The sequence below is a fragment of the Saccopteryx leptura genome, chromosome 8 (genome assembly GCF_036850995.1).
Source record: "Saccopteryx leptura isolate mSacLep1 chromosome 8, mSacLep1_pri_phased_curated, whole genome shotgun sequence".
Lineage (NCBI taxonomy): Eukaryota > Metazoa > Chordata > Mammalia > Chiroptera > Emballonuridae > Saccopteryx > Saccopteryx leptura.
Window position 1 is genome coordinate 8839120 of NC_089510.1, and position 6221 is coordinate 8845340.

The following is a 6221-nucleotide window of genomic DNA, read 5'->3' on the forward strand; positions in this document are numbered from 1 at the left end:
ACGCAAACAGTGTCCCCTTTTCTTGCTTTCTTCCTCATAGTCGACCGTCCAGGAAGCCCGGGTTTCACCCTCCTCTCTTTTCCAGACTCTACCATGGCTTTTCTCACACTTGTTCGATTTTCAAAAGGATTTCTGGCAGGACAGACAGGCTGATAAGCACACAGATACCGGAATTAAAATCACCTGGGTCCAAATCCTGGTTCTGCCACATATCTTCTGTTTGACCTCCAAGATCCTTACTTTTTTCATCTATAAAATGAGATAATACAACATGACTCGTAGGATTTGTGTAAGGACTAAGCGTGCTTTAAAAGGTGTCAGGTATGTAGAAAGCACAGTGTTCAGGGTAAGCTATCATAAATATGATTCCCCTGCTGGGCTACTGTCTCCCCAACAAGTCGAGTCTGGATCTGATTTAATCCTTGGTCTCTGAATGTGACGCTATTGTTTGAACAAATCTTTACATTGGGTCAGCTGACAGATGGCCACGAAGGAGCCCTTGGCTCACAGCTCCACCCTCAGCTCTGCCCCAGGGCAGACTGTCCGCTTGTCCCAGGGAGCCCCCCAGCCTGTCTGGTCCCTGCCCTCCAGGGTCTCCCACGCTCTCCTCGCACCCCGAGTTGCTGTTGTGAGAGTACCAGTTTCGGCACGTAACCTCCCAGACCCCGAGACTTGGCTGAAGCTCCGTAACTTTCCACGGAGCGCGAGGACCGCCCCCTCTGGCTGGCTTACCTTTTCCTGTGCCATTCATTTTGGCACCAACCCTATAGCTAATAAATCCCACTCTAACATAACCCTGGAAAGCCAAGGACAACACTTTTTTTTTAATTACACAAGAAACACATGAATAGATTATTTCAAAAAGAAAGGGAGGCCCTGGCCAGTTGGCTCAGTGGTAGAGCGTCGGCCTGGTGTGCAGGAGTCCCGGGTTTGATTCCCGGCCAGGGCACACAGGAGAAGCGCCCATCTGCTTCTCCACCCCTCCCCCTCTCCTTCCTCTCTGTCTCTCTCTTCCTCTCCCGCAGCCAATGTTCCACTGGAGCAAAGTTTGCCCGGGCTCTGAGGATGGCTCTGTGGCCTCTGCCTCAGGCGCTAGAATGGCTCTGATTGTGGCAGAGCGACGGCCCAAAATGGGCAGAGCATCGCCCCTGGTGAGCGTGCCGGGTGGATCCCGGTCAGGCGCATGCGGGAGTCTGTCTGACTGCTTCCCTGTTTCCAGCTTCAGAAAAATACAAAAAAAAAAAAGAAAGGGAAAAAAAAGAAAAGATGAAAAAAATAGAGAGATACAGAAAATACAAAGCAAAAGCTCTCCATGTTCATTCATACTCGCCTGCCCCGCCCCCGCCCCGGGAAGCCATCACTGACATCCGAGCACTGGCTCCTCCCAGACCTGCCTACGCCCTTTAAGCACATAAAGTCATAGTTTTATATCAGTTATTTTTGTATAAACGCGTCTTGGCTGCAGCTTGCTTTTATCCTAGAGCAGCTGGTTTTCCAAGTCGCAGAAGGTTCGGTAGGATGGCGTACGTAGTTCACTTTCCTGTTGATGGACACGAACGGATATTGCTTCCAAACTAAACAACGATTTCATTTTAGCACAGCTTCCATCACAGGAAATTATCTTTTTAAAAATAAGAATTAAAATCAGAACAAGTAATAAAAACATAATTCTGGACATTTTGGTGTTCCGTTTTATTTATATATATATTATATATATATATATATATAATATATATATATATGGCTCTATACAAGAATAATCATAAAAATTGTATTCCTAGATTTGTTTCCATATATTTAAGTAGCATTATAATCAAAATAATTTAAGAGGGAAAATAAGAGGGTCTACGATTTGCAATTCTTCTTTTTACAGACATTCTTTTTGGCCTTGGACAAGTGTATTAGTTATATTGTGCTGTGTAACAAATCAGCCCCAAACCTAGTAGCTTGAAACAACAACATTTATTATCTCACAGTTCCTGTGTGTCAGCTTAACTCTGTTGTGGTCACTGGGTCCTCTGGCTCAGGGTCTCACAAGTGCAATGCAATCGTCAGCCAGGCCTGGGGTCTTTGCAGGCTATCGGCCAAAGACATTAGTTCCTTGTGGTGCGCAGCATCACAGGGCTACTCCCAACGTGGCAGCCGGCTTCACCCACAGAGAAGGCCGGGAGACAGACAGAGAGAAGGACAGAAGTCTTAGTCTTTTTGTAATCTAATCTTGGAAGTAACCTCCTATCACCCTGTGGCCATATTCTGTTTATTTATAATGAGTTGGTAGGTCCAGCTCTCATCTGAAGGAAGGGGATTCCCCAGGGGAAGGACACCAGGAGGAGGTATCATTGGCACCACCTTAAAGACTACTTACCACAAGGCCCTGGCTGGTTGGCTCAGCGGCAGAGCATTGGCCTGGTGTGTGGAAGTCCCAGGTTCAATTCCCGCCCAGGGCACACAGGAGAAGCGCCCATCTGCTTCTCCACCTTTCCCCCTCTCCTTCTTCTCTGTCTCTCTCTTCCCCTCCCACAGCCAAGGCTCCATTGGAGCAAAGTTGGCCCAGGCACTGAGGATGGCTCCATGGCCTCCGCCTCAGGTGCTAGAATGGCTCCGGTTGCAACAGAGCAACACCCCAGATGGGCAGAGCATCGCCCCCCTGGTGGGCATGCCTGGTGGATCCTGGTCAGGCACATGCGGGAGTCTGTCTGAATGCCTCCCCACTTCTGGCTTTGAAAAAATACAGGGAAAAAAAATAATAAGTCTACTTACCACAAGCATCTTGGCCTCTCTGTACTTCAGTTTTTTCATCTGTAAACATGTACCTTATAGGAGACATCGTGAACATTAGAAGGAAAATATGTAAAGTGCTTAGAACAGTACCTGCCAGAGGGTGAACAACAAAGAAATATTCACTAAGTAGGGTACAAAAATACTGCAGATGCCTATAACTCCTCTGTGCAAGACACAGTACTAAGTTCATGGTGCTTGTTCAAGACATACTTGCATTAAAAGACCTATAATTATTCAAAAGAAGTTTGAGCATGTGGAAATTACCCCAGAAACAAAAGTACTTTATAAAGATAAAAGTTCCCACCATAAGTATCAAAGGACTTCACAGTCACCTCCAAATTTCCCATAAGCTTTCCCCTTATTAGAAATTTCCACGCAGCAAGCTCCAGTGCATCCTGAGTCATCTCTAACCCTAAACAGGAAAAGCCAACCACACTTTGCTCTGAAAATACACACCATTAGCCAGATCGCAGAAGTTGCCCAATTTGCAAAACCACACAATTCGTAAGTTACAGAGAAAAGAGCGAGAACTTGTCTGTCTAGCTGGAGCCCTTCTCATCTGGCTCAGAAGTTGAGGTGAGAATTAGCAGCTCACCTGTGAGGTTTTGTGTTTTGTTTTGTTTTGTTTTAAACAAGATTCACCCTGATATTCTAAGGAAAGAAAGGATCCTTGGGTAGTGCAGAGTGGGAGGTGGGTTCAGGAGAGGTGTCGTGCCTTGTAATGTCCCTTTTGTCCCATCCAGGATGCAGTGGGCGGGGGAAGCAGGCCAACCTGTCACACAGCAGATGTGGTCCATGAGTCACGAATCGGGAGATAACAAAAGGCGGGATCCCGCCTCCCCTCCTGCCCGGGTCACGAAGTCACCCATCAAACTGAACACAAGCCCAGCAACAGCAGCAACGCTCCAGGGCAGACAAACCTCACCACGGGGCGCGCAGGCCCTCCTGACAGAGGGTGCGCTAGCTCACAGTGTCCAACGTGAAAGGGACGCTGTCCTTCTTGAATCAAAAGTCCCAAGGAAAGAGGAAGAAGGAAGAAGGACTGGAAAGGCCAGCCCAACAGTGTGCAGAGGTCACTAATGTGTGTCACCCAGCAGGCCTGTCCTCTCCCATCCCACCTACCCTCGGCAACTGCCAAAGGACATTTATTATTATTATTATTATTATCCTGGTCAACTTAATCGGGAGTGGCATGATGTAGAAGAAACAAGAAGACATTTCTCCATACCATGGGACGCATCTGCGAGGGTAAGAGTGGATGGGTTAGGTGTGATTTTGGAAAAATAAATTCTGCAGAGAATTGCTTTTCCTGTTCTTTGTTTCAACACCTCTAAAACCAAATGACCTTTTGAACAACCGGGGCCTCGCTGGTTGGAAGACTGAAAGCCCACGTCAACACAGCAAGGGTGGGCACCCCGATTCCCCAAGGAGAGCCAGTGAGCCCTGGGAATTGGGGACACCCGCCCTGAGAGGCCAGAGGTGGGAGGAAAGAAAATAAGTCCTGGTAATACATTCCACTGGGTGGGTGTTAAATTAAAAGTGGAAAATATTTTATTTTCTCCAATAAAAGTGAAACTCTGGCTGATTTTTCTCTTCTGTTGTCACTGTTGTGTTCTTTATGATATTAAAAGGTGCAAATGGAATAGAGTATGATTTCTTTTTTTTCCCCTCTGAAGACCAGCTAAGGAAAGAATTTATGTATAGTGTGACCACAAAATTCAGTGCTTTATTACAGACTGTGCGACTGTTCTCTATGTTGAGTGTGTGTATCTTAACTCCTTAACCAGGACTATAAGTAGGACTCAGGCATAACTAAGAGGGAGATAGACTAGTAGTTGAAAAGGAGGGCTCCGGAGCTTTTCCCAAACATTATGAGCTGTGTGATCCTGAGCACATTAATTTCTCTGTGTCTCAGTTTAAACTATAAAAATGGAGGTGAGAACAATGGTACCCATCATGTGCAGTTGTTGCAAAGTCCTTAGAATGAACCATCCATGCCTGGCACATAGTGGACACTCAATAAACAGTAGTTATTATTATTTTGTATTCCCCTTTCCAAACTCTGCTGCAGCCATGTTCGAGTGCTTTTCAAAACCCACAGTGGTTACCCCACGTCACTGCGGTAAAAGTCTGATCAGGTCTACTGAGGTTCCGATGCACGACCCCCAATCCTCAAGTCCAGTGCATCCTCCCAACCCCCGAGTCCAACGCACCCCGCAGTGCATTCATTCTCTCCCTGTGCGCCAGCTCCTGCTACACCGCCTGCACCCCCACCCCACCTATTCATCTGAAACCCCCTCCCAAGTGTCCCGTCATCTGCATTGCTCCCTTCCTAGAAGGGAAACTGGATGGGAACCATTCTCCGAACCCCAACAATGGTCAGCGCACCACAAATGCTCGGGAAACCTCTACTGAAGGGTTGAATGACATCGCATCTATTAATTTTTTTTCAAGACCTAGACCACATGCCACCAATTCCATGCATGTAGTCCTTCTAAGAAATTAAAATTAAACTTAATTTCTTCCGGGCTCTCATAGCAGAGTTCTTAAACAGATGTCAATCATGGATAATCAATATTAATATTAAACATTCACTAATATGTATGTTTTAACAACAGCTAATGTTTAAGCAGGGCTTATGATGGGCCAGGTTCTTGGCATATATCGAACTCATTTAATCCTCACTATCCCAGCCATAAGACAGGTACTGTTTTCATTCTACTTTTACAGATGAGGAAATCAAGGCACAGAATTGAAAGAAATCCAAAGTCACACGGACGGTAGCAGAGGCCACTGTCTCTTGTTTCCTGTCACTAACCTTCCAACAAAGAATCATCTGAATCCACCAAAGTAGCCCCTCCCTCCAATTCCAGTGTCAGTGGCTCAAAGTATGCAGAAAAGCAGTCTAACTGGAGCACAAGGAATACCCTAAATTAACGTGGGGCTCACTCTGCAAGGTGAGTGCCTGCACCTCGCATCCAAGCCTTTAACTCTGGCTGGAACCGCACATGAGGACCCAGGGCGTGTTATACTGGAGGACCACCCGTTGTCACCCTGGGGCCTCACGACCCAGCCCACAAGCCAGAGGCGCTCAATTCAACGAAGCCTTCGCCTTTCCGCAGGTAAAGGAATAGAGTTGACCTCCTCCCCACCGTGGGGAGCAGGACCAAGGAGTGGCCCAAACCTCCTCTTAAAACAGCCCAATACCACGTCCCGTGCCCACTGTCCTGACCCCGTGTTCCAGACGCCTACCCTGCGCGCTGGTGACTCAACCCGGGGAAGAGAAACCTCTCGGTTTTTTCCGACCTGTCCAAGGGCGCCCGCGTCCCGTCCCGCCCATCACCCCTGCCTCCGCCCGCCCGAAGTTGTCTTTCTGGTTTCAGCCCAGGGGACGCGTTGGCGTGACTCCAGGAGGTGTGGCCAGAAGACTTTGGCGGCGC

The 6221-nt window shown here is 47.5% G+C and overlaps 1 long non-coding RNA gene across 1 annotated transcript; it reads right to left on the bottom strand.

Annotated features, from left to right (window-relative positions):
• Positions 1 to 1952: 1952 nt before the first annotated feature.
• Positions 1953 to 6127, bottom strand: LOC136379765 (uncharacterized). Its single transcript, XR_010746795.1, has 3 exons — positions 6034 to 6127; positions 2761 to 2813; positions 1953 to 2146 (listed from the first exon to the last, which is right to left on the bottom strand). It is a non-coding gene; the product is annotated as an uncharacterized lncRNA (long non-coding RNA).
• Between the last annotated feature and the right edge of the window lie 94 nt (positions 6128 to 6221).